Source organism: Ambystoma mexicanum, chromosome 13, assembly GCF_040938575.1.
Source record: "Ambystoma mexicanum isolate Mex_15411 chromosome 13, UKY_AmexF1_1, whole genome shotgun sequence".
NCBI classification, from domain to species: Eukaryota; Metazoa; Chordata; class Amphibia; order Caudata; family Ambystomatidae; genus Ambystoma; species Ambystoma mexicanum.
In genome coordinates this window covers 193,054,411-193,067,934 of record NC_090938.1, presented here as the reverse complement: position 1 = coordinate 193,067,934, position 13,524 = coordinate 193,054,411, and positions in this window count along the sequence as shown.

Below are 13,524 nucleotides of genomic sequence, written 5' to 3'. Positions count from 1 at the left end.
CATCGGTTATGTTCACTAAACTGGACCTACCAAGGGCCTACAATCTTGTCAGAATATGCAACGGGATGAATGGAAAACAGCATTCAAAACCAAATATAAGTTGTTTGAATACCCTGTAATGCTGTTTGGGTTGTGTAATGCCCCTGCAACTTTTCAACGTTTTATGAATGATACGTTTCAGGACATGTTGGACCAGTTCGTCATAGTCTATCGTGACGATATTTTGATTTATTCTCCATCCTATGAAACCCATGTACATGTATCTGCTGTTCTACAAAGGTTAAGGGAGAAACCTTTCTACACGAAACTCGAGAAATGTTTTTTCCATACCAAGCAGGTGGAGTTCCTTGGTTATGATATTACTGATCATTGAGTGAAGATGAGTCAAACCAAAGTTCAATCAGTTCTGGACTGGCTGACTCCCACTTGTCAGAAAGCTTAACAATCGTCCTTTGGTTTGCAAATTTCTATAGACATTTTGTTCAATCATTTTCGTGTAGAAATGTTTCTCCCTTAACCTTTGTAGAACAGCAGAAACATGTTGTACATGGGTTTCATAGGATGGAGAATAAATCAAAATATCGTCAAGATAGACTATGACGAACTGGTCCAACATGTCCTGAAACGTATCATTCATAAAACGTTGAAAAGTTGCAGGGGCATTACACAACCCAAACAGCATTACAGGGTCGCCCGGCGTACAGCCCTTACTAGCAGTAAGCTAGACTTCTGCTGGAATGAGGAAGCACAACAGGCATTTGAAACCCTAAAGGCAGCTTTCACGACAACGCTGCACCCCGATCCATTTTTGCCCTTTTTTGTAGAGTCTGTTGCTTCTGATACAGAGGTGGGGGCGGTATTGTCACAACAATGCAAGGACTCAGGTCTTCTCCATCCTATTGTTTACCATTCAACGAAGTTAACACTGTACGAGAAAAATTACACCATAACTGAACGATAGTTGCTCACAGTATGTGATGCATTCATGGTTTGGCGACATCATCTCATGGGTACGGTCCTTCTGGTTCAAGTCTATACTGATCATAGAAACCTCCTGGCCTTACAATCTGTGAAGTGCACCACGGCCCGGCATGCAAGGTGGCATCAATTCTTTTTTCATGTTCAACTTTACCATCACTTATCATCCAGGGCCGTTACATTCCAAGTCGGATGCTCTTTCAAGTATGCATGGCAGTTCCAATATATGCCCCACAGACGGACTCTTGTTACTACCTCATCAAGTTGTGTGTGCATGTACCTTGCAACCATCCTTGAAGACCCTGATCTAGGAATGGGTGCTTAAGAAACCACCTGAGTTAATGGAATACAATATGGACGTAATTCAGACACTGCCTTGTGTACAAAGACGTGTTTATATTCTGGATGCGCATACTCGTAGGATTGCTCTACAGTGGCGTCATGACTCCCTGTTAGCTGCTCATCCTGGTCAAAGAAAGACCCTTGAACTTCTTTGTCGTTGGTGTTGGTGGCCAATAATGCACAAAGATGTTGAGCAATACTTATCCACGTGTGACATCTGTGCTCAGAGTAAAACCACTGCTGCAAAACCAATGGGTCTTCTTCAACCTCTACCCATTCATAAACGCCCCTGGGCCATGCTTTCCATGGACTTCATAGCTGAACTGCCCGGCAGTAAAAGGTTTCAATACCATATGGGTTGTCATTGATTATTTTACTAAACTTGCTCTATTCATTCCTTGTCAAGGACTGCTCTCCGCTCCTCAACTGGCTGTCATGACACCAGCCAACGAGCACAGTGTACATTCAGGCATCCCAGATAAGCAAGGAACATTACCTCAGTCAGTGGGTCTAAAGTGGGTGTTAGCCTAGCATATATGGCATTTGGACCACTCACAGCATCAGTTTTCATAGACTCTCACAGTGTTAACATTGGTCTTATACTCCAAACATGGCTCCCACAAGATCCAATTCATATCTGACAGCATATTCCATTGATATTGCAGAAAGAGCTAGTTAAGCCCTGCCTCTGCTGAAGCGCTCAATTCGCGTCTTCGCCACTCACTACCAATGCTTTCTCCTCACAGAACCTGTCAAAAGGATAGAAATATGAAACATTAGTTTTACAAAAAAGACAACAGAATCTCATAGTTTATAGAAAAAATGTACTGAACCGTAGTTTTCTTCGAAGCAGTATCTTCAGTCAGCAGTGGTTGTTTATTACTGCAGCAGCTCCTGTCAGAAGTTCCTCTCACAGTCACAGCATCTCCGAATGCAGTTTTATCCCAAACCGCAGCATCTTCAGTCAGAAGTTTTTTCGCCACCTTGCATCATCCGAAAGGATTTTCCTCAGCTTTCTGAAATTCTGCAGATAAAACAGAGGAATAGAAAAATACAAAAGAAAGTGAAATAAGCTTACATACCTGAAGTATTGCAAGTTTCTCAGCACAGTTTGTTCCGTGTTTTTCCTGAAGACTGCTGTTACACATTGTGGTAGATGGACTCTGTGGTCCCGTACCCGCTTGTGCGGTATCGTGCGGAAGTGCAGTTCCAAGATGGATGCCCGTCGAGTTCATCCAGCCGACAGCTACGGTCTAGTCTTTTCACGTCTCTCCGAGACGCCATGGACCGCTCACGTGATACTATATCAAGACTCCAAGCCAAGGTTTCATCGCGTCGCTTCTGTTACCGACGCTCCGTGAGTTCGATATTGAATCCTGTACTTACTTGTCTATTAGTTCTTGTTTGCCCTTTAACTGTCCTAATCTTGTCTTTACCTATCTCTCAGAGATTATCTTCATTCACGCCATCCAATCACTGCTCCCTTCGTGTTCAGTCCAACCCGGCAAATCCTGCTTAATTTAGCCGTCTATAGAACCTCCTCCACGGCATTACCCTCTGCTTTCAAACCCGTCTGGGTAAGTTCCTTATTCCCTAAGTCTTCCCTTCTAGCCCCGATTAGGATCACTGTTCTTGCAGAAGACCTGCCTTTCATCCTTTGTTCTTCCGAAGTCCATTTCCGAAGTTTCAGTCCCAATCCTTCCCTCCAAGGGTGAGAGCTTTTCCCTTCCGCCTTCTATTGTGGCTGTCTTACCTTTTCTATCTCTCTGACACTATCTTATTCCTTTCGTTTACTCAGAAGGGATATCCTGTGCAACTTCCGTTTGAAACCACCTCGCAAGGATTCTTCTGATACTACTACTTCCCGATCAACGAGATTCCAGACTCGAGCAGGGTTTTCTTCCCATTAGAGGGTTTCCCTGGCGATCCTATCCTCTCCCCCGGTTTCTTCTCTTTTCGGGTAGGAGAGGCCAGGACTGTCTCCGGGGAACTTTCACTGCTGAATTTGTCTCTTCCATATTGGATCTCCAAATTGTCAAGGTGAGCGGGTTTAAACCTTTGACATTTACTGAGGCTAACTACCGCTTTAAGCAATTTGCAGTAATTATAACAGTAAGCGACGCCCAAAAATATTGACATTCGGAATCCTTATGGAACAACAAATGCAACAATTAATGGCAGCTATGCAAGCCATGTCCTTAGAGATGCAATCTTTAAAACAGGATAATGTTCAGCTGCGACAGCAAGTCACTAGGGCGTTTTCAGACACTCCCCCCTCTTCCTTACATACCCTAATGTACGACGGAGATCCATATAGGCTCAAAGAATTTCTGGACAGTTGTACGGTCCAATTTACTTTTAAATCACGTTTTTTTCCTACGGACAAAGACAAAGTGGGGTATGCGATTTCCCATCTTTCTGGGCCTGCATTTGCTTGGGCCACGCCTCTAGTCACTTCTAATAATGTGATCCTAGATTCTTACCCCGCCTTCTCCAATAGCCTTAAGACTATGTTCGGCAGAAAGGAAATATCAGTTTCCACGCAAGAAAGACTTCTTGATTTAAAACAGGGAAAAAAGGATTTGCTAGGATACATAACGCAATTCAAACAATTATCTTCAGAAGTAGGGTGGCCGGATGAAGGGCTTCTTACCCTTTTTCGTAGAGGCTTAACGGAAGACCTTAAAGATGAGGTCTCTAAGGTACCTCGTCCGGCTAATCTGGCTGACATGATTACTCTAACTATGCAGATAGACTATCGAATGCAAGAACGGTCTCACGAAAGAAAGAAGACCAAAGGATCACGACATTCAGTTGACTATTCCTATGTTGGGAATAGGACTCTTCCCCATACTGAAGAGCCTATGCAGATAGGGACCGTTAGAGGACCTTTATCTTCAACCGAAAGGGAAAGAAGAAAAAATCTCGGACTATGCATGTACTGTGGGTCCTCTTCTCATGTACTGAAAGATTGTCATCTAGTTCCTCCTCGTCGCTCTATTACTCCGAAGTCGGGAAACCCCAAAGCCCTACAGAGAGGGGAAGAACGGTAGGGTTACAGAAATCTGTTTCCCCCTGTAAATTGGGTCTGACTGTAGACAATGCTTCAACCAACCAGACCATGGTAGTAGTTTCCTTGTCTATGATACTTTCAGAACACACTCTACCTGGTATTCCCGCCTTGATTGACTGCGGGCGGCTGGGATCTTTCTGGATTATGAATGGGCGAAGAAACATGGTATTACCCTCGTATCCACGAACATGGTTACTCCTATTCAGGGTGTGGACGGTAGTCCCTTAAGTTCAGGACCTGTTAAAGAACAGACAGATCCTATCACTTGCATGATTGCCAACCATAAAGAAACTCTGGTTTTTGATCTGATCAGAACTGCCCACTTTCCTATCATCTTGGGCCTTCCCTGGTTAAGACTTCATAACCCATATATCAACTGGTCAGCAGGTACTCTGTTCTTGGGATCAGAATATTGCGTACACCCTTGCCTTTCTCAGGAGTCAGTAGGCATACGTCTTCCCACTATTGAAGATCATCATCCTGCTGTATCCTCTATTAATCAATTAGAAATGATCCCTAAATGCCATTGGGGATTCCGATCTATATTTGAAAATCCCGAATTTCCTACCTTGCCTCCTCATAGAAGGGATGATTGTCATATAGACATACTCCCCAAACAGCCCATTCCTTTTGGCCGCATGTATGTTCTTTCACAACGGGAGAAGACTGTTTTGAAGGATTATCTTCAAACCAATTTACGCAATGGGCTAATAACCGAGTCTGTGTCTCCAGCCGGAGCTTCTCTCTTCTTTATCCCTAAGAAAGACTCGGACGAACTTCGCCCTTGCATTGATTATCGAGGATTAAACAAGATAACCATTGCCGACAAGTATCCAATGCCTCTTATCACAGACATCCTTGAAGCTGTTCGAGGGGCTACTATTTACACTAAGCTGGATCTCCGAGGTGCTTACCACCTCATACGAATAGCTGCAGGAGATGAATGGAAAACCGCCTTTCGCACCCCTTTCGGGCACTATGAGTACCACGTTATGCCATTTGGCCTGGTCAACGCACCAGCAATATTCCAGCGGTTCATGGACCACCTCTTTGCTGATATTTTATTGCAGTTCGTCATCATCTATTTAGATGATATCCTGGTTTATTCCAATAACCCAGAGGACCATATTCAGCATGTCAACACAGTGTTAGAACGCCTTCAAATCAATCATCTGTACTGTAAGTCCACCAAATGTGAGTTCCACCAGGAGCAGGTAAATTACCTCGGATTTGTGCTATCTTCTCAGGGTACCTCTATGGACCCAAAGAAGGTGTCAGCTGTTTTGGATTGGCCGATCCCCTCTTGCATAAAAGACATTCAACGATTTCTTGGCTTTGCCAACTTCTACCGGAAATTCATTCCAGGTTTTTCGGAAATCATTTTACCCATCACCAGACTTCTAAAGAAAGGAGTCACGTTCTCCTGGAACGATTCGGCCCAGAACGCCTTCCAAACTCTAAAGGAGATATTCACTTCTGCTTCAGTTCTCATAAACCCTGATCAAACCAAACAATTCATTGTGGAGACAGATGCTTTGCAATTTGCGTTGGGTGCCGTACTTTTACAATTATCGGAACAGGGAGAAGAAAGACCTGTAGCTTATCTGTCTAAAACTTTCAATGCGGCGGAACAAAACTATTCCGTTCTTGAGAAAGAGCTTCTGGCTATCAAACAATCATTCAAAGAATGGAGACACTTACTCTTGGGATCTCCCCATCCTATCAAGGTTCGCACTGACCACCAGAATCTACGAGCCCTGCAAAATGCCTACACGACCAACAGCAGGCAGGCCCGCTGGGCTTATTTCTGTCTTCCCTTTCGTATTGAGTTCACCTTTTTGCCGGGAAAACATAATCAGAAGGCAGATGCGCTGTCTCGTAAGGACTCTCCTACATCGACATTCTGTTCCGAGAAGATGTTTCCCAACGCTCGTTTTATTGCTGTATTGACTGACTTTCTCCAAGAAGTACGAACAGCCACTGATCAAAATAAATCGTTCTGTGAAAACATTGCGTCCACCCACCATCTCACCAAAGAAAAGGAATATTTCTTTTACGGCACTCAGCTGTTGATTCCCATTCCTTCTTTACAACTCGAAGTGTTACAAATGTGTCATGACTCTAGGGCTGCGGGTCATAGAGGGTTTCTCTCAACATTGGAACTCGTACAACGACACTTCTGGTGGCCAAATATGCGATCTGATGTCCAGGATTATGTGGCGGCTTCTAGTATCTGTGCTCACGCAAAGACTCCACGTATTCCTCCTTTGGGGTTATTAACGAGGATGCCTATTCCAGATCGGCCTGGGCAAATCATCTCTACCGATTTTGTGTCTGATCTACCACCGTCGGAGAACAAGACAGCCATTATGGTGACAATTGACTATTTCACCAAATTGGCACATTTTACCCCTTTAGAGAAGCTACCGGGGGCGACTTTGATGGCTAAAATCTTCCTCTCTGAAATCTTTTCTGGTCATGGTCTCCCGGATACCATCATTTCAGACCGAGGTCCCCAATATACCTCACTTTTCTGGCAAAAGACGTGTCACGTTTTAGGGATTAAGCGAGCCCTCTCGTCAGGATATCATCCCCAGACTAATGGGCAAATGGAGCATTTGAACCAGACACTGGAAGGATATCTACGTTGCTTCGTATCAGCGGCCCAGGATGACTGAGCAGGTTTACTCCCTTTTGCAGAATTTGCCTACAATAACTCCCGTCACTCTGCTCTCCGGACTAGCCCCTTTCATTGCTCTTATGGCTTTCATCCCTCCTTTGTTCCTCTGGTGTCGACACCTCCTTCCTGCTGCCCAGGTGTTGATGAATTTATTGCTGACATTCAAGATGGTCAGAGACTGGCTAAGCAGTCTCTTGTGGAGGCTCAAGACCGGGCTAAGCGGAATGCCGATCTCCATCGCCGCATTGCCCCGAAACTTACCATCGGTGACTCTGTTTGGTTGGCATCCCGTTTTCTTCCTCGCCATCTCTTTCCGTCTAAACTATCGCCAAGATACTTTGGACCCTTTAAAGTGTTGGCCATGGTGGGCTCAGCTGCTGTCAAACTGGCTTTGCCAGCCTCTTGGTCTCGGATACACCCTGTATTTCATCTGTCTCAAATTAAGTTGGTGGTGCCGGATCGTTTTCGTCGGACAGGAGGGGTCCCTCCTCCTCCTGTTCTCACAGATGGGGGTCCTGAGTTTGAGGTGGCGGGTGTGTGTGACTCTCGCTTTCGGCGAGGTAGATTGCAGTTTCTGATTGACTGGAAGGGTTATTCTCCTGCTGAAAGGACCTGGGAACCGGCCTCTGGGGTTCATGCTCCCCGACTGGTGCAGCGTTTTTTCCGGCTTCATCCGGGTAAACCCGGGGCGCCCCCCAGGAGGAGGGGGCATACTGTTACACATTGTGGTAGATGGACTCTGTGGCCCCGCACCCGCTTGTGCGGTATCGTGCGGAAGTGCAGTTCCAAGATGGATGCCCGTCGAGTTCCTCCAGCCGACAGCTACGGTCTAGTCTTTTCACGTCTCTCCGAGACGCCACGCACCGCTCACGTGATACTATATCAAGACTCCAAGCCAAGGTTTCATCGCGTCGCTTCTGTTACCGACGCTCCGTGAGTTCGATATTGAATCCTGTACTTACTTGTCTATTAGTTCTTGTTTGCCCTTTAACTGCCCTAATCTTGTCTTTACTTATCTCTCAGAGATTATCTTCATTCACGCCATCCAATCACTGCTCCCTTCGTGTTCAGTCCAACCCGGCAAATCCTGCTTAACTTAGCCGTCTATAGAACCTCCTCCACGGCATTACCCTCTGCTTTGAAACCCGTCTGGGTAAGTTCCTTATTCCCTAAGTCTTCCCTTCTAGCCCCGATTAGGATCACTTACCTGTCTGTTCTTGCAGAAGACCTGCCTTTCATCCTTTGTTCTTCCGAAGTCCATTTCCGAAGTTTCAGTTCCAATCCTTCCCTCCAAGGGTGAGAGCTTTTCCCTTCTGCCTTCTGTTTTGGCTGTCTTACCTTTTCCATTTCTCTGACACTATCTTATTCCTTTCGTTTACTCAGAAGGGATATCCTGTGCAACGTCCGTTTGAAACCACCTCGCAAGGATTCTTCTGCTACTACTACTTCCCGATCAACGAGATTCCAGACTCGAGCAGGGTTTTCTTCCCATTAGAGGGTTTCCCTGGCGATCCTATCCTCTCCCCCGGTTTCTTCTCTTTCCGGGTAGGAGGGGCCAAGACTGTCTCAGGGGAACTTTCACTGCTGCATTTGTCTCTTCCATATTGGATCTCCAAATTGTCAAGGTGAGCGGGTTTAAACCTTTGACATTTACTGAGGCTAACTACTGCTTTAAGCAATTTGCAGTAATTATAACAACTGCAGTTATTCCGCATTGTTGAACTTACGTTACTAAAAGTTTCCTCAGCCTAAGGAACTTCGTAGTCTTTGGCAACCATAAACCTTTCCGAATTCTGGAATCTGAAAAAGAAAGGTTAATTGTTAGAAAGAGAGATCTCTCCAATGTACGGATAATTACAAGATATAAAGAATACAGCATGTTTACCAAGATACTTGCCCAAAGACATTTTATGGAAAAGTATAGGCATTTTCAAGGCAAACAACTATTGAGTCCTCAGCATTCCAAGACTCCATTGTATTCCATTTCAACGCGCCCCCTGTAGAAACCAGGATGGAGAGCTCCACACATAATGAACACAGGTGAGAGGGGAGCACCGTCTCAGTAATTAGATGTTATAGCCATTCTATTGTTGTTGTTATCATTTTTACAGAAAAGAAATCCAAAAACCTCCCAAGTACAGGTTCACAGGCTGAGAAGGCATTACGCTCCTGAGGAGTCCAGATAACCGTTACACTGGCTGACCTGTTTCTACGTAAGGTGTTCAGGTTCTTTGGACTCCTGGACATCATCATATCAGACCGAGGGTCACAATTTACATCACGTTTTTGGAGAGCTCTCACTATAGCCCTGGGCATTGACGAAAGGTATTCCAGCGCCTACAACCCGCAGACAGATGGTGAAACTGAGCGTCTGAATGCCACGTTGGAACAATACCTTTGCTGCTTAACTCTCCAACACCAGGAATCATGGTTCTCTGTTCTAGTGATGGCGGAATTTGCATACAATAATTCTGTGCATACCTCCACCAGTTCAACACTGTTTTATGTTCTTTATGGTCAACATCCCTGCACTCTTCCACTGGAACCGGTAGCCTCTTCTAGTGGTCCTGCAGACCAGAAGTGCATTTGTGACTTGGTTGGCCTTCACCAGTCGGTGGAAAAACGTTTACTCGAGGCTCAGGATCATGCCAAGGTTTTTGCAGACAAACACAGAAAACCGGCACCAGTTTACCAGACCGCCATGAAAGTTTGGCTTTCATCGCAGAATCACCGGTCTCTGCTGCCCAAGTTTGTTGGCCCTTATTCTATCACAGAATTCAATGGTCTGTCAGCAGTGCGCCCAGCCCTCCAGATAAGGAGCGTATTTGGGCTTTTTACACAGTAAAATAATGTAAAAACGACCCATTTTATTTTTATTTTCGTACCATTTACGCAGGCTGGCCACAGTATGTTTTTGAGAATTCCCCTATTTTGCAAATGCTAGCTTTGTGTGAATGGTACACCCCTTTTTGGCATAATTCTTTTTAAATGCAGCACGTTGACAGGTACTGTGCCCGTGAACGTGTTGCATTTGAATAGAATTGTGCGTGTGGATTTGGTTTAAACTTTGTTCTTCCTCTTTATCTTTTTCCCATTGTTACCCTCTGCTTTTCCCTTCTAAATTTCCCTCGCCCCATTTTCTTCCATTATTTGCAATATTTTCAATGGCAGTTCCAGCCCTGTTGGATTTGGCAGGGGTGGGACTGCACAGGTCCCAAAGTTTTAATAGGTAGGGCTGGATGTGTCATGGACGAGGGACATCAGTGGAGCCATTTGCAGGTCCCATTGTTGGAGTAGGCAGGACTGACTCCTGTCATGGGTGAGGTGCGTCAGTAGAGCCATGTGCGGGTCCCATTGTTGGAATATAGAAGGCTGGGGTATTCATGGATGATGTAGACTGATGCGACCCCTGTGTGGGTCTCAGGCTTTTAATGGACAGGGGTGGAGATAGTCCTGGGTAAGGAACATAGATAGAGCCCTGTGCGTAGGGGTGGCACCATGCCTCTGGCGCTTTGAGGAGGTTGCAGACAGAATGCAGCGCTCGCCGCAATGCTTCTGACTGGGAAGGGGTGTTGAGAGATACGGCTGGATCGGGGTGCATCAAGTGAGCTCTGCACAGGTCCCAGTGTTGGAATAGCCAGGTGTGGAGCGTCTTAGGATCGAGGTGCTTTAAATACATGTTGGTACCGCTAGTGGAATAGCCTAGGCAGCGTCAGCAGGTCAGGATTAAGATGCATCCTTGGAGCTCAATGTTAGCCAATTGCAATAGGTGCCTCATCCAGCACGGGACCCACAGGCAGATGCGGTTTACTGGGCTAGAGTAAACTGCAGACAGTGCACAGCACCCACTGCACTGTCTCTTGGCGCTTTAGATAATAGGTGTTATTACCCAACTCAATGTGCTTTGCAACTTTGTAAAATTATGTCAGCACTGCCAGGAATTAACTCTTTCCCTTGAGCTCTATACAGAACTCGGATGCAGGCACATGTACCTGCTGAGCTATCTGGCTTCACAAGTTTTGTGAGAACTGCTGCAGGTTAGTCCTAGCTATTGGCGGAAGACAAAGGACTCCCCTGAGATGTCTAACTGTAACTGGAGCCTAAACTCCACAAGCTGTAGACGGAGCTCTGGACTGGCACATTTCCTGATTGGACTACTTTAGTGCATTGGGAACAACATGTGACCTGCAGGTTACACAGGCATCTTTGCCGAAGGGATACACCCACACAGCTATCTTACTAGGATTGTAAATGGCAGCAGACACATTAACTCACTGTGCTATGTATTTGTTATTTGAAGATAGAGCGCTTTACAGCAGAGGCATGACCACGCCGATGGCTCTTTTGCAGCAAGCTGAAATTGTGATCTGAGTTTTCTGTAAAATGTGCCTTATCCGTCTGAGCTGTCTTGTTGGCACAGTAAAGCTATTTGAATAAATGCTTAAAATGGGACCAAAGGTGGGACGGGAGGGACTGGGACACCTTACAGACAGACGCTGGAACCTGTCTAAGAGGGGAAATTAACCCCATTACGTATGTCAGTATGGGGAAATTAACCCTGTTAACATCTGGTATTTGTGCTCGCTTGTCGGTGGCTGCACAGCCGGTTCCTCAGTGCGGGGGCTGGCGCCTCGCATTCCTGGGGGCGAGGCACATTGCAGAGTGGTGAGGACACCTGATGAGGCCATTTAATGATCTGTAATTACAGAGCAGGGCCCAGGGCTGGCCTCTCTGCCTCTCGTGCCCAGCCCTAGGCACCCTGCGCGCAGGGGTAAAGTAATCTATTTCCCTCTGCATACTCGTGCTTGAAAAGATTTAAGAAACCTGCGTGATCGCTGAATGCGCAAAATCAACTGGATAATGACCCCTCCCTTACACCATAATTGCTCAAAGCTGAAATATCCAATTATGTTTGCCCCTGTTACGGTTCATGAAACGACTTGCGGTGCGTTCGCCGGGTGGCCAATCCCGATTCCTTTGTCTCATCATAATGTGCATTGTGCAGGAAGGTTGCTGTACTTTTACAAATGGAAAAGCAATCGCAATGATCCACGAATGAGTAATGTGACACGTGTCAGACATACATGGTATGAGTATTGGGCCAGTCTAATTGTGGTGTACGGGTGAAATGCAGGCATAGATCGAGTCAGCATTTCCGCAGAAAGCAGTGACTCCGGGTGGCATATTTGCAGCAGCAAACGTGTTCATTTTACACAGAAACGGAACTTTATTTGTTTTAATTTTTATTGTTATTCTTGAAAAAAAGATCAACCTTTCAATTGTTTCCCTTGTGCCAAAAGATCCCTGCGGCAAAACATCCCAGCGCCGAATCGGGCATGCCAAAATGGGCGCGCCCAAATGTCTCATGCGCCAAATCGTCCTGCTCCGTTGTGTGAACTGCTGTGCCATGTTACTGTATTAGGAGTAGGACACACACTTTTGGGCAAGGTGGAAAGGGCATGTGCTTAGCACAGGAATCGCTGCAAGCGGTTGCTTTTTCAAATCAATTCTTCAAAACGCACAGGTTCTGTCTGGTGAGTTTGATTGGGGACGGACACCGGCCTGAAACGGAAGTACCAACAATGTCATGCATGGCCCTTGATTTATTTGGCTGAATCTGAACGGGGTTAATTGCTACCACTCATGTTCGATCCATGGAGAAGGGACATAAAATGTTTTTATTTTGGATGTGGTATGTCAATTTTGCCTCGACAAAAGCCCAATCTTTCGGGTACTCTTTAACGGGATCACCCTCCAAGCAGACATAACTCTCTAAAAAGTGTTGTTCATGGACTACCTTCTGTTTAAGGAGAACACTAAGCATGTTTAGAGCTATGGAATAAATGACAGGGTTCTGCAGCGGCTGATGTAGCCTGCGCAATTGTCCATGTCCCTCACATATTAGTGCTGTCTCTAGCAGACTGTGGAAATACAGCTTCTGGGTGGTGGGACCTGTGTGATGTCTACACAGCACAGCAAACGGTATTAACCGAACTGAAGCTCCTAACAGCACATCACAGCTCTCTTGCACTTTTCACACTCAAGCCTACTAACCCGTCCTACCCTTTTTCCATTCAGATCCGCCAGAGCGCCAGGGGAACACTCCAGTGGTGATAGTGCAGAGTATAAATAGCCTTTAACATTAACATTAAGTTGAATATGATTTATCCATCTTCACTGATAGAAGCAGGGCCTTTAACCAGACAGCTAAGTGTGACCCTAGCAAACCCATTCATAGCTCTGCAACAACCCGCAGCACAATTAGTCACACATTCCTGTGCATTTACAGCTGACTTTAACAGTGCAGTAAATCTCTTCAAAGGTCGGGCAATTACAAAGAGTCAGACCTAGCAGCCTCACAAGTGGAATCTGCAAATCGTCCAGGTGATGCAGACGCTTGAACATCAATAACAGGTGGATTCAGCCACTGTGACAGTTTCTCTCTGAGCCC